Genomic DNA, 15,137 nt, shown 5'->3' on the forward strand with positions numbered 1-15,137 from the left:
TACTGCGTACGTCTGGTGAGCTTTAAAAAAATTAAGAGACTATTTTTTATAATAGCAGTTTTAGTTTTACAGAAAAATGTTGTAGAAGTACAGAGTTCCCTTATGCCCCCTGCCCAGCGTGTGCACGGCCCCCCCGCCCCCGCCCCCCACCATCCCCATCCCACTGCAGGTGCAGTGGCTGCAGCAGGCGACGTGGCATCAACACGTCAACAAGTCCTTATCAACCGGGGTCCACCCTTTACCACAGGGCTCGCTCTTGGCGCTGGACGTTCTGTGGGTTTGACTTGTTTATAATGGCATGGATCCCCCCGCTGCGTCACACGGAGCAGCTCCACTGCCCTCGCACCCTCTGGGCTCCTCCTGTTCACCCCTCCTCGCCCTAACCCTGGCAACCACTGGTCTTTCTGCTGCCTCCGTGCTTTTGTCTTTTCAAGAGTGACACACACAGTAAGGCCTCATTTTATATCATTGATAAGTTTTTGGAAACTGGGACTTTAAGCAAAATGACGTATAACAAAATGAACTTGACCACAGGCTAATTGACATGAACGAGAGTTAAGTTCCTATGGCATATTTCCGGTCACAAAAACATCACCAAACTTCCAAATAAAGTCCAAAACCCTTCTAATATTAAACATGGAAACAAGTGTGAACTGTGCGTTTTTAATCAAGAGTTTAAGAAAGATTATGAAAAACAAGTAAGATAATTATTTCCCCACTTATTCCAGTTCAGGGTGACCAGAGTCCATGCCCCCATCTCGGGGCACCAGGCGGGAACCCACCTGGACATAGCATACACCGCTATGGGAGTTGCCGTCCTGGAGTGGGCACTCACACTCCGTCCTGGGGCAGGCACTCCTACGGGAACAGCTTCGACACGCCAGCTCTCCTACGTGCACATCTTTGGGGCATGGAAGGAAACTGGAGCATCCACAGAAAACCCATGCGGACCTGGGGCGATGCGCAGGCTCCACGGACAGTGGCCCCGGGTGGGAGCAGATTTTCTTTTCTCAACATTATGATGAAACAACTTTAAAGAAAATAACATTGGCCGGGCGCGGTGGCTCACGCCTGTGATCCCAGCACTTTGGGAGGCCGAGGCAGGCGGATCATGAGGTCAGGAAATCGAGACCATCCTGGCTAACATGGTGAAACCCCGTCTCTACTAAAAATACAAAAAATTAGCCGGGCACGGTGGCAGGTGCCTGTAGTCCCAGCTACTCGGGAGGCTGAGACAGGAGAATGGCGTGAACCCGGGAGGCGGAGCCTGTAGTGAGCCAAGATTGCGCCACTGCACTACAGCCTGGGCGACAGAGCGAGACTCTGTTTCAACAACAACAAAAAAAGAAATAACATTATTCAAGGACCTGCTATCATTGAAACCATGCGTCATGCAGCCTCTTTAGACTAGCTTCTTTCACTTAACAATATGCCTTCAAGGTTCCTTCAGATCTTTTCAGAGCTTGATACACGTTTCCCTTTATTCTTGATCAGATTCATCATATTCAAATATCATAGCTGGTTATGATTATTTTACTTTTAAAGACTGGGTTTTGCTATGTTGCCCAAGCTGGACGCGAACTCCTGGGCTCAAGTGATCCTCCCGTCTCAGCCTCCCGAGTGGTTGGGATGACAGGTGTGAGCCACATCATGGCGCTTCGTTTCTCTTTATTGTTGAATAATATCCCATTGTCTGGATGGGCCGTAGTTTGTTTATGCGTTTAACCCTGTTCACCTGCTGAAGCACATCTTGGATGCCTGCAGGTTTTGGCGACTCTGAATGAAGCTGCTGCAAGCACCTGAGTGCAGGTTGTTTTGCGGCAGGGAAGGCCTTTGCTGTAACGATGCAGTGTGCTCAGTCCTAGTGTTACGGGTTGAATTATGTCCACAAAAAAATTCCTATGTTAAGTTTCTAACCTGCAGTACCCCAGAATCTGGCTTTCTTTGGAAATAGGGTCATTGCAGGTGTAATCGGTTAAGATGATGTCATACCGGAGTAGGCCTTGATCCAATGAGAGTGCGTCCTGATACAAAGGGGAAATCTGGACACACAGACACCCACGCAGGAAGGCCGTCTTCATCTTCGTGTGACGGTGACGGAAAGTTGGAGGCAGAGAGCCAGGGGGTGCTTCTATGAGCCAAGGAACGCCAGGGTGCTGGCAGCTGCCAGGAGCTGGGAGGGAGGCCTGGAACAGAGTCTCCCTCGCAGCCTCTGGAAGGAGCCAACCCCACTGACACCTGGATCTGGGACTTTGGCCTTCAGAACAACAGACAATGCATTTCTGGTGTTCAGCTGCCCAGTCTGCTGTCCTTTGTCCTGGTGGCCCCTGGACACTCACACACCCAGTGGGCCTGTGTGTTTAGAGCTGGCCATGGCCAGGCAGCACGGGAGGACTTTGCACACGGGATCTCCTTGCAGCTTCTAACTGCCTGGGAGGGAGGTGCTGGTGTCCCCGTGTTTGGTGCTTGGGCTGCCTCCCAGGTGGTGGTCCCAGCCCGGGGCTCCGAGGCTCATCCGCTTACTGCCAGCACCCGTGACGTTCACCTCCGCCCTGGCTGAAGACCATGAAAAGTTTGTGCTCAAAGAGCAGCAGCCTGGGGTTCGCCCTGGCAGGTGACCCCCCTGCCCACACACGCACAGCCTCCCCAACTCTCCACGGCCCCACCGCTGCTCCTGAGGGCCTCCGGAAATTTGGAGCTGAGGTGGGACTTTGTGAGCCTCTCCCGCCCTGTAGCCCGTCCACCCGCCTCCAGCCACCCTGCCGCTGACGAGACGCCGATGAGACGCCGATAGTTATTTCTGCAAGAAAAGCAGCTTTCGCTCTCTCTTTATTCCTTCAGTTATGCAGCCGCGTCTTGACAACGCCATTCGTCAGAGCGGTCGGGCTGAGGGGGACGGCGGACAGGACAGCTGCAGCCAGCCCTGTCGTGACCTTGGCCACTGGGGAACGCCCTGTGTGTTATCAAAATTAATTATTTCTGGGAGAAATGTTAGCCAGGCCCTCATGAGTTTGAGATGTGGAGACAGAGCTCCTCCCCGCATTCTTAGCATGCTTGGTGGGCCCGGGGGTCTGGGCTTGTCCAAGTCCAGGGATGGGGGTGCTGCTTCTCTGTTTTCGGTCCCGGCACCTCTGCAGGCTGTCCTAGGGTGTCTGAGGCTCTTGCCCCAGACCTTGGTGGGTTTGGTAATTAGGGGTGGTGCTGGGTTGGGGTGGGAGGTCACTGCTCCCGTAGACTGGCGGTGCTAAGGCCCACAGGCCCAGATCGTGGTGGGAGGTTGCAGGCTCTGAGGCCAGCAGCAAGCTCTGCCCAGTTTCAGGCCCAGCTCCTCGCTGCCCCTGCCCAGGCCCCAGGGCTTCCCTCTGGCTCTGCTCCTAGAAACTATCATCTTCTTCTAGAAACTATCATCTCCCCTCAAACCTCCAGGGGGGGTTCTTGCCCCCTTAGAATTAAACCGAAGCTCTCGTGCTGGCTGCAGGCTGACAGCACCATGTGACACCTGGCCACTGGCCACCCCGTCATTGCCATGGTTTGCGTGGGTCTCCGTGGCCTGGCTGGGGCTGGGGGTGGTGCCCAGAGGCTGGGACCCTCACACCCAGCAGCACGCCCCGCCGACATGACCTCCCATCTCTATGCCCTCTGCAGGGAGGAGCTGGTCGGGATGCATCGCTGGCCTGAAGGGGTTCGAGGGAAGGCCGCCTCTCGACTGCCTCTGTAGCAGAACCCCCGGGGGCTGCTGTGTCCTCTCAGCATATCTAGAGAAACACTCAGGAGGATTCTTAACGACTTCAGTGGGATGTGTTTGCGGTTTACCTTCAAAGTCGTGGCCGCCCTTTATTGAACAAACGCCTGAGTCAGAAGCTCCGCTGAGGGACTCAACGCATTCGCTCCACCGGGCCGGCTGATCATCTGCGATCATCACGTTGTTTTCCAGAGGAGGAAACTGAGGCACAGGAGGTGTAAGCAACATGCTCAAGGAGTCACAGAGAGAAAGTGGCAGAGAGGGGCTCACATGCTGGGATTCAGAGGCGGCGCCGCTCCCACAGCTGCCTTGGGGACTGCATCCTGGGCCTGAGTCGGGCCCTGGGGCCGGGCATCCTGGCTGAGGGGCCTGGAAAGACCCTACAGTGTCTGCCACGGCCTTCTGCTGGGCCCACACAGAGCCCGGGTGATGCCCGGCACTGCCGGTCCTGCCCTTCCCCCACAGCTGCCCACCACGGCCCGGCCCCGCCCCTCCCTGAGCCTGCCCCTCCCGGAGCCTGCCCTTGTGGTTGTGGACGGATCAAAGCCCCCGTGGCTCCCCGCCACCCCCCTTCCTGGGAGGTGACCGATACCAGAGATTAGCTGCCTAAACAATTAAAAATCCTGTTTACCGGCAACTGGGACTATTTCAGGTTTCACCTTTCAGCCAATCAATGCCCAGTCCATGCGGTCAATAGCAGGCTCTCTGTCTGGTGCCTAGGAAGCGAAGCTGGGAGGACTCACCATGGGGGCTTCTGGGAGGGGACAGTGGGGCTGTGTCCGAGAGGGTCGGGGGCAGTGCTGGGCCCTTGGAGCCCTGGCAGGGAACCCCTTCAGGGCAGGGTCTGGGGGCTGCCTGGGTGCTCTGTCCTCATGGGGAGTCACCAGGTGGCACTGCCTGCTGGCCCTGAGCCCTCCATGCCACTCTTTCCTCCTCTCCAAATGCAAAAAATAAATAAATAAATAAATAAATAAATAAATAAACAAAAAAACCAGAAACAGCTCACGGGTTTGTTGGAAGATGCTGTGTGGTACAAGATACGCAGGCCCAGTGGACAGCAAACACCCCATAGCCATGGCCGCACCAATGGTGACACAGCTGTCACCACGTGCCTCAACATTGCCCCAGCTGTGGTCTCTGGGTGGGCTCAGTGGACCTCAGCGGTTCTGGTATCCCCAGATCTTTCCAAAGGGGCTAGGGCCGGGGGAGGGTCTGATTCAAGGAGACCAAGCACACCTGGGGTGGGGGCAGATCCAGCCCCCTCTTGCGAGAGGGCCTGTGGGACAGCCAGGGCCTCACTCTCTGCAGTGCTCAGCTGGCCCTCCCATGCCTGGCCAGCCTCCGTCAGCTCCACTCCCGGGAGCTTGACCCTCTCCCGCCTTTTCCCCATGAACGCCCCTCCTCCCACAGCTAGAGACGCACACAGGAGCTGGGACAGTGGGATGGGGGAGATGGCTTCTCCAGCCCGAACTCAGCCCCCACCTTGAGTAAGTCACAACCTCCATACTTCCTTCCCCAGGAACCGAGTTGGCCGCATGCACGTAGCCTTGCCACTTAGCATGGGTGCTCGTGGGGGGCTGGGCCCCCTTGAAAGAGAGTGAGGTGGCCAAGGAGGAGCAAGCAGGGAGAGGCCCATGGAAGCCCAACACCTCAGCACCACCAGGACGGGCCCCCAGCCTTCAGCCTGCAGGGCTCATTCAGTCATTCACTTAGAAAGTCTACTGGGCTCCCACAGGGTAGTGACTCGGCAAGTGAATGAAACAGCCCCCCATACCATACTCACAGAGCACGGAGCTCGGGCCTCAGCTGGCAGGGCCCCCATGCCCAGGACCCAGCTGGCAGCCTACAGCTGGGGTGACCCATCCGGAATCCGGGGAGATGGGCTGAGGGCTGTGGAGGGGGCCATAGGAGGGCCTGGGGGTGGGGCTGATGGAGTGGGATACAGGGCAGCCAGGCTGGGGGGCTGAGGGTGCAAGGCCACAGGGCCCGGGGCCCCCAGTCTGGGTGCCGCGTGAGTCGTACCCATGTCTGGGGACTAGGACCCGAATTGGTACAAGGCAGCACCCAGGAGCCCGTCCAGCTGGAGACCTCCAATAAGAGCGGAGGATCTATCCAGCAACCACTGAGCCCTGGCCTGGTTCTGGGGACCCCTCCCCTTCCAGAAGAGCCCCATCCTCAGGCCTGAAGGTGGGGGGTGATGTGTCTCCTGCAGTCCGGGTTCACAAGCAAGACACAGGAGGCGGGGGCTCCCTTGGCCGCAGATAGGCTCCGGGGCTGGGCTCCAGGGCTGGTGCACTTGGACTCATGGGTGGAGTGAAGCTGAATTTTTTGACAGCCCCGAAAGATGGCCAGTGCCCAGGACTTCTGACGAGAGACACATGGATGGTTCTGCGGAGGCTGGACCCTTCTGTGTGCGTCCAGGACGGCAGCGGTGAGCTAGAACAGTCACCAGCGCAGCTGACGGAGGGCAGACCGCTCCACGCCCAGCCTGTCCAGGACCCCCTGGTCCCCGGCACGACCTGGGTCTGTCCTCATTTCTCCAGGATGCCAGACAGACGCAGGGGCCTTGCTTGTGAGAGAGGCCAGTTCCAAGGAAGCCTGTGGGAAACAAGCCCTTACTCCCCCGCCAAGGAGCGTCTTTCTCCCTTGGTTTCTGCCTCCCTGAGGTCTCCTCTCAGGTCAGAGGAGGGAATTCCCACGGGTAAAGCACTGAGGGCGGTCGAAAGCCCCAAAGGCCACCCTGCTCCTTCCTTGCCAGGCTGGGTGACGACCCTACAGTGGGGTGGGCCCCTCACCGAGGGGCAGGGGTGCTGAGAGCAGGCGCCGGGGGCTGGATGAGCTGCTGCCCCTGCCCTGCTCAGCCTGGCCAAGCGATCCTGGGGTTCTCACAGGGTCCCACATTTGAAGATGCAGGGGTGGTTGAGGGAAGGGTCCCATCTAGGAAAGGGAGAGGGCTGTGGCCAGGGCTGGGGGAACAGTCCAGTCATGGGGGAAGAAGGAGGTGGGTGGGAGCTACCAGACTGCCAGGCTGGGAGTGACAGGGCATCCCTGCTAGGGATCTGATAAAGCTTCCAGGGGTAGGGGAGGAGGATGCAGTGTCTGTGGGTGGGGGCAGGGGCAGCCACAAGAGACGGAACCCAGATGGGAAGGGACAAGAAGGGTGACACCCACAGGGGAGGGAGCCCCAGGCTGGGTCGTGGAACTCACACTAGGCCAGAACGTGTGCTGCACATCTTGGCCAGAACAGGTAGCTCTCTGGCTGTGGGGGAACAGGTGGGGGGTCTGGTTCCTCCCAGGAGGTAGAGAGCGTTCTTGAAATTGCCTCCTGGGAACTCTTAAGTCAAAACAGCCACCCTGGTGACCCCTGCCCCCATCCCACAGACAACAGGGGCTGGAACATCGGGATTGGTATGAAATTCCGCATCTATCTTCTCGCTTGACGCTTGCAGCAGCCCGTGGGACTGGACGGAACCCACTGACAGCTGGAGGCTGGAGGCAGCTCTTGGGACACTTCCCTGGCTTGGGCAGGTGCGGGAAGCCAGCACCCTGGGGTACCAGCCAGGCCTCTGGCCATAAGCAGCAGATGGCTCTGAGAGGTGGTTGCCCTTCCCACAGCCCCCGGGGCTGCTTGCTGGAGCAGAGGGGGTCCTCCCTGGGATGTCACTCTCCTAAGATGACGAGGTGGAGGCTGAGGGACTGAGAGGCAGTGAGCATCTACTGCCTGGCCCTTGCCTCTCACCCCCCAATCTCCTAGGACTAAGATGGGGCTAGGCCTGTGCTGCTGCAGAAATGGACGTTTCAACCGGCCAGCCATGGCTCCAATTTCCCGACTGTCCCGGTGGAGACGGGCACCTGGCGGCCACACAGTCAGTGTCACAGCAGCCTTTGCCTCTGCAGGGACACCGGCTCATTGGCCTCCTGAGGCCATGCGTGGACGCTGGGCCCCTCGAGGCAGGCGGGGACACTTCTACCCGGCTAGTTAATGCCACTCGGTGTTAGAAGTTTGAGGCAACGTTGCCATCATTTTAAGTGCCTGCTGATTTCTGTCGCCCAGTTGGTCATCAGGACACATATATTTTGAAGGGGCCCTTCTGATGTATCTATTGGTGGGGCTAGTTAAAGAGCCCAGCCTGATGGTGGAGTCTGGGGGCAGTGAGGCCACCATGTTATCTAGCCGGTGAGGTAACGCCCTGGGCGGAGGCTCAGGACGGCCGGGTGCCCCAGGTCGGGGGTTGGGCTGGAGGGTGGCAGCGCCCTTCAACACCTTGCAGAGAGTGGGGTGAGGTCACAGTGGCGGGGGGCACCGCTGGGGACAGGGTGGGAGGGTGGGGACAGGCAGGCCGGACACCCTGGACCCACTCGAGGGCCTGCAGGGGTCAGAGGTGAGAGAGAGGCAGAGCATGGGGAAGAAATGTAGGAGGGAAGGAGGGAGGGAAGGAAGGCTCATTCTTTTCCCTTCTAGAAATCACGAATTGGTTATTAGAAATTACTTCAGGGCCTTGCTGCTGGTGGGGAGGAGGGGGCACCTGCAGGAGAGGCTGGCCCTGGGTGAGTCTCATGCCGCACACCCTGCTCTGCACCAGGGAGCAGACCCTCCCTGAGTAGCAGCCCCCAGGTCCCAGCCTGGCACTCATCTGTCTCCAGCCCAGAGAGAGGCCCGGGGCAGCTGTGGGGCCAGGCTCCCCAGGAGGGTGGCTGAGGGGTGGGGACCGGGAGACAGATGGCATCTGAGGCTGTCCTGCATCTGCCTGTGGGCCTGAAGATGGATCTGAGAGCCTGCTATGTGCTAGGGAGTGTGCTAGTCCTAGGGAGTCAGCCACACAGGACTAAGGGCTCTGGGGCAGGGACGGTCGCTGCTGCCTCTGACTGCCAAGAATTGCAGCTGAGGGGGTGGGGGTCAGGGGGCTCCTGACTCACTAGTCGCATGCCCTTCACAGCACCGTCCCACCTGTCACCTGGACTGTCACTGCTGGGCCACCCCCACCGCCCCAGGCCGCAGACGGGTGCACGCGAACACCCTCCTTTTCCAGGTGAGGAGGCCCAGGACCAGGGAGGAGGCCCCTGGCCCGTCACTCAGAGTGGCAGCAGGGCTGGACACAAATGGAAGCTTCAGCTCCAGGTCAGGGAGCCCCCATTCCCAGGCCTAGAAGGGAGGGCGACTCTGCAGCTCTGTGGCCCCCATGGCCCCTCCTGCACCCTCCCAACTCCGCTTCTCGAGAAAGGCTATTCTCGGGTCTTCCCAACAGGTGCTGAGCATGGAGCATGAGTCTGCGCTGATGTCAGCCTCCCAAAGTGTCTTGGCTGGGCCTCGAGGCCACCTCCACCCCCAGCAGTGCTGAGAAGCCCAAGGTCCGAGACTGACAAGCGTTTCCGGGGCTGGTACGTCCTGGGCTGGCTCCGAGGAGGGGTGGCTTCGGGCTGGGGCTGTCACCCTTATCCAGGGACTACAGCGAGGGCTGGAGAGTGCCTTTCCCTCCCCTCCAGGGGAAAAGACAACCCTGACATGGGGGTGGATGCCCCCTCTTCCAGGAAGCCCTCCTGGCCCTGGGTGGCCCCCTCTGTACCTGCGCCCCATTACTATGTAGTTGTTGGTTCTGAGCTGGGCTTTTGGGGAGGAGAGGACAGGGCTGTGTCCAAGCTGGCACTTGGATGCCACTCTGCACAAGGCCTGTGCTAAGTCCTTTTCCAAGGGCTGGGTGCTGTGACCCGCCAGGTTCCTGGGGAGGCTGGGAGCCCCTGGGAGGATGGATGCCTTGTCCGGGCAGCCTGGCTCCAGCCCTGTATCCTGCTCATGCTTTGTCCTAGCATTCAGCAGTGTGCCTGGCACTTTGTGCGGCCTCAGCAGGTAGCTCCTGAATAAAGGAATGTGTGCCCACCTCAGCCACAATTCCTACAGAGGGGGGACCAAGGACTCATTTCAAAAGGGCTGGCGCCACTTCTGGAACCCCTGGTTCCTGGGGAGGGGCCCAGGCTCCAACAGGCAGACCCGGCCCAGGGCCGTCTCCTGGGGCTTCACCTTGGGCTCAGAGGGGCTGGAGTTAGAGGTGCCGCCGGCAGGCAGCGTCCCCACCCCAGAGCCACCCTTGGCCCCTGCCCCCGCTCGGCCACACAGGCCCTGCCCACAGCCTCTTGTTCCTTGGCCATGAGGAATGAGCCCGGAGCCTGGAGGTGCCCCTGCGTGGTCTCCAGGTCTCGATCACTGACAGGCACTCGGAGGCACCAGGAGGAGGCCTGCGTGGAGGCAGATGGGCAGTGCTGCACAGAGGGAAATGTATGTATTTTGGCTTCCAACTGCCTCTGCAATGACATAATCAGAAGGCTTTTACTGACTGGGCAATAAAACAGCTCATCACTGTGAACACGAGTGCCTCCGCAGAGTGGCCGCCGGCTTGGCAGCCCTGGAAAGGTCACTCAGGAGCCCAGAGGAGGCCGCCTGGCAGGCAGCAGTGTCCCCGGAGGCCGAGCCCAAACACAGGCAGGCCCTGGGGCCTGTCGTTGGTCCTGGGCTGAGTGTAGCACAGAACCCCCAGGGTTAACCCCCCCCCACACCACCCACTGTAGCTGCAGTGCTCCTGGGGCTGACCACTGTCGCGGCACCCCTGCCAGGCCCCGGGAACGCTGCCCCGCCCCTACCAGGCCCCGGGAACAATGCCCCGTGGAAGCCATTGCCCAAGCATGATTGCCCACTTTGTGTCCTGAGGTCAAGGTGGGATTGGCTCAGTGAAGAGCTGGCTCGTGGTGGTGGGACAGGGAGGAGAGGCAGGAAGGGTGGCCCGGGGGAAGGTCTTGCAGTGGAGGGGCCGGGGGGCCCACGGGTCTGGAAGAAGGCTTCATGAGGCTTTAGCAGGGGAGGGAGGAAGGAGAGGGTCCTAGAGTGGGGGCTTCTCCTGGCAGCTCTTGGGTGGAGCCACCTGGGCTGTGGCTCCTAGTGTGGCGTCTGCCCCCAGCAGGAGGCAGGACGGGCGTGGCCCATGGTCTCGATGGGGACTCGGGGCCACTCGAGGCATGGTGTTTCCCAGCTTCAAGGAGCCCTGGAGACCACCGATCCAGGGAATTCCCGCCTTGGAGTGGGAGGTAAAGAGGCAGCGCCTGGGGCGGAAAGCTCCGCAGTAGTCCGCCGTGGCTCCTCTGACTTTGGCTGCCAGGCGAACCCAAGCCCCCAAAAGCCCAGCCCATGTGCCACGCTCCCCAGTCACCACCGGGGCGGTCCCCAGCCCGTGCCGGCGCCCTTCCCGTGGAGCCTGAGGAGTGGTGCAGGGCAGAGGGGTGTCCGTGAACACCAGCGGCCACCTCTGCGGGGGTGAGGCTGGGCTGTGTGTTCTGACACTCCAAAGGCAGGGGCAGATTTGTACTAGTGTTCCGCGCTGCGTAACCAATCGCCACACAGTTGGCTGCTTGAAAACACCGCCTTACGCCCTCACGGTTTCCGTGCGTTGGAATCCCGGCCTGGCGCGGCAGGGCTCTCTGCTCAGCATCTCCCTGGGCTGAAATTCAGGTGTTGACCTGGCTTCAGCCTCCCCGGAGGTCAGGCCCTCTTCTAGGTTTGCCAGGTTTTTGGCTGGGGCCAGGGCGCTCTCAGCTCCTAGAGGCTGCCTGGAGACCCTGCCACTTGTGCCGGTGAGCGTTTCACAGCAGGCTGTGGCATCCTCCTAGGAGACCAGTAGGACTGGTCCCTGTGATGACCTGATGGGGTCAGGCCCAGCCAGCACCACCTTCCCTTTGAGTAACTTGAGGTCAAAGTTCCCTCCCCAGGAGTGATGCCGTCTTGCCTGCTGGCCCTGCCCTCACTCGGGGAGAGATGGCGGCGGGATGCACCCCAGGGCCGGAATTGGCCGATTCTGCCTCCGCAGGCTTTGGCTTCCAAAGGAAGTCGGGAGACTCTGAGCCTCTCGCTCTACAGGGAGAGCCGGGAGGCCCCTGAGATGGATGCCCCCTCAGCAAATGCCTGAGATGCCGGGCTGAGGGGACAGAAGCTTTGCCACCTCAGGGCCGGAGGGCAGCCCCATGAGCCCTGCCCAGACCCAGCCCCCACCCCTGCCCCGCTCCAGGCAGCCATGCCCAGCCCACGCGCCTGGCGGGAGCATTTCTGGTGGCAGCCTTGCCCCCGGTCGTTGAGGCCCCGGATCCACGGGACGAGTGCCGTGAGAGGCCGGCTGTCTCTGTTAAGCTACCTGAGGACTCCAATTCAATCATTTATCAGGTCCCGTCATAAATTCAAGGCAGCCCTCCAAGGTTTGAAGAGCTCAAATTTGACTTCCTCGGGAGTTTTACGAGGAGCGGGAGCCATTTGTCAGGGCGGACGGCTCCATCTGTTCAGCGAGCGCCCTTCGGGGAGGGAGGTTCCCGGGGAAAGCAAAGCTGGGAGGGGAGGTCGGTGCTGTCAGGAGGCCACGTGTCCTCCAGGGACCAGAGTGTGGCCCCTGAGAGTTTGTTTCTTGGGATGATTAGCAATTCAGCCAGGGCAGGGGCACATGGAGGTGCTGGGGGATAGGGGAAGGTGGGGAGCTGCAGCCAAGTAACCGCGAGCAAAGAAACCCTGGCCGACTTGAGCTGCAGCCAAACGCAGCTGCCCGAGGCCTCCCTGCTCAGGGCAGCACCCCGATATCCCAGCCACCAGGCCTCTTCTGGAGGGAAACTTGGCCCACAGGGCCCTGACCCTGGAGGGGAGAAAGGGTCACCTAAGCCTCCCTACTATCTGCAGCCCGTGGTGGGTACCCACCAGCTGCAGAATGTGGGGGTTAGATCATAAAGCAGGAACGGCAGCTTCCTTGCCTCCTGAACATCCCGTCCCGGAGCTGGCTGGAGCCTGGCTCAGCAGAGCCAGGAGGCGCCTGCAGCGTTGGGACACGAGGCGAGCTGTGCAGAGAGGCAGCCGCACCTCGCTGGGCCCCTGGGTGGGGGGTGCTGCACTGTGCCAAGGGTTCCTGGGGCTCCCAGATGGGGTGGGGGCTGCATCTGCCATGGAGCCCAAAGCCTCCTTGGGCCCAGGAATGGGGTTCACATCAGGAAACTGCCTCAGGGGTCTCATTCCTGCTATGTCCGAGGAGCAAGGGCTGGAGGAGGAGGAGGAGGGTGGGAGACGGTTCTTCCAGAATTGACCATTTGAGCCAGGTCTGGGGGCCAGAACTGCAACCCCCCCATGTGTGGCACATGTTTCAATCTGTCAAGTGGCCACCATCTCAGAATCTCCAAAAGCAACAGCAATGGGAACCACCCCCCACCGAAGCTTGTGAAAATGCAGATTCCTGGGTACACCGCCTGGGTACACCTGGGTACACTGAATCCTCCTACAGCTGCTCTGGGGTAGTGAGCTCCCCATCTGCACAAGCATTTAACCAAAGCATCCAGCTTCAGTGACAGGAGGGCTACTGGACCAGATGACCTCCGGCTCAGTCCCAGATCCACTGACCGCCCAGGGGTCTCGATCACCTGATTCTCAGCAGGGCTGGTGGAGGCTGGCACCAGGATGACTCCGGACCAAGCTGGTGGGAGCGCAGGGCCCTCGGGGTAAGGGGTGCTTCACAGTGAGCAGCTCGAGGCACGTTCCCATGGGCCATCGTCACACCCTGCCTGGGGCTGCCAGCTCCAGGGGGCCATCGTGGCCTGCACCCCCAAGGAGGAGGACACCGCCCCCTATGGGTACCCCGAGCCTGCTGCCATATTTGTAAATGCTACACGCAGGCAACCAAAAAGTCCCCGGCCCAAATGAAACAAAACCCCAGACAGTACCTGCCTGGGCCCACGAGAAAAAGCCATCTTGGCGTCCCATCCGCAATAGGACTCAGCTTGGCAGCCTGCACTGTGCAGCGTTCAGCTCCTTTCCAAATGAGTTTGGCGTTTTTTATAAAAAGCACCTTTATAACAATCCCAGAATGAATATTTATAGGGCAGGGATGAGGGAACCAGCTAATTGTGGCTGAGATCCTGCCAGATCAACACTCCTCGGCTCCCAGAGGATGTGCACAGGAGATTAAAGCTGTTCCCTTCATCCCTGGGCTCAGGGCTGGGCTCCGGGTGCAGGGTGGAGACGCAGAAGGAACCCTCTAACCCTAGCAGATCATAGGCTAATGCCATGACCAAGGGCATCAGGGGCTGGGGATGTTCTTAGAAATAGGGCCCTTGGGAGGAGGTAGGAGGCCAAGGCTAAGGGCAAAATGAGAATCTGAGAATTTGGCCAGTGTGCCATCGGGCCTCCTCTGCCGGGAGCTGTTACAAGCTCCGGGCGGGGTGGATGAGGAGGAGGCAAGACCCAGTGTGGGCGTCCATCTGGGTGGCTTGGACAGGACAGCCCAGGACCCCTGCTGTCCACCCTGGAGAGCAGAAGCTCTGAGCTCTCCCCCAGCCACCTCCTTCTGTGGAGCCCCTGGGAGAGGGGCAGGGAATAGGTGCCCAGAGTGGGACCAGGCGTCGTTTGGTTCTGGAGCTGTAGGCAGCTGCGAGAGATGCTGGTGAAATCCGCAGGGATGAGGTCCCCTCTGAGCCTTGGGGCTTTGCTGGCAGCATCGCTGTGGCCCGGGACACAGGGAACAGGAGTGGGTGGCTAGGATCAGGCCCTTCTTTCTCCCTGGAAATGGAAATCTGTCTCAACCCAGAAAAATACTCAGCAAGAGCCGGTGAACTCACTGGGGTGAGGGACCTGCTAGCTCCTTTCCCTGCCTGTGCTGCCTGTGGTCCTTGTCCCCTGCAGGACTGGCCCTGAGTGGCTGGGGACTGGCCCTGAGTGGCTGCAGGACTGGCCCTGAGTGGCTGCGGACTGGCCCTGAATGGCTGGGGGCTGGGCACCATTCCTGATTGTCCAGCAGTGCTGGGCTGGGGAGGGTCCTCACCACGGGTATGTCCATGGAGGGGGGCTCCTCCCTCAGCTCCAGCACTGCTCCCCAACCCTGACCCTGCTCTTCCAGTCACTCCCTGCAAAGATGAGCAAAGTTGCAGCTCCAAGGGGCTTGGGCGGGCAGCTCAGAGGAGCCCAGACTGCCCACTTCTGCCGACTCGAAGTGACTTTTATTTGCTTCTAGGATGGGTCAGTGTGAGTCCTCTACAGAAGAGAAGCAGGCAGACCCAGAGAAACACTTACCGCCCCCACCCAACACACATGCCCACACTGAGCTGGGGCAGCGAGCAGAGGGATGGAGCGGGAGGAGCAAGCCTTTGGCTTTCTGTGGGGGGGACATGGAGAGCTCAGAGGTCAGCCTGGGCCCCCAGGGCCCTGTTGTATGTCCCCTGCCCCTTGGGGTCCTCCCCACATCCCGGGGGTTCTGGGTTGGCTGGACTCATGGATGGTGCAGGTGTTCCGGAGGCTGCCCTGCGCTGACCCAGAGCCTCTGAGTGACCCGTGCTGGAGGCTCCAAGCAGTGCCACATGGGCCTCAAGGAGCGTTGGAGTCTGCGATGGCAAA

The 15,137-nt window shown here is 60.1% G+C and overlaps 1 long non-coding RNA gene across 1 annotated transcript; it reads left to right on the forward strand.

Annotated features, from left to right (window-relative positions):
- Positions 1-8,046: 8,046 nt before the first annotated feature.
- On the forward strand, positions 8,047-9,121 carry LOC129022008 (uncharacterized). Its single transcript, XR_008496190.1, has 3 exons — positions 8,047-8,124; positions 8,680-8,772; positions 8,989-9,121. It is a non-coding gene; the product is annotated as an uncharacterized LOC129022008 (long non-coding RNA).
- Positions 9,122-15,137: the final 6,016 nt, after the last annotated feature.

This window comes from Pongo pygmaeus, chromosome 21, assembly GCF_028885625.2.
Source record: "Pongo pygmaeus isolate AG05252 chromosome 21, NHGRI_mPonPyg2-v2.0_pri, whole genome shotgun sequence".
Taxonomy (NCBI): Eukaryota; Metazoa; Chordata; class Mammalia; order Primates; family Hominidae; genus Pongo; species Pongo pygmaeus.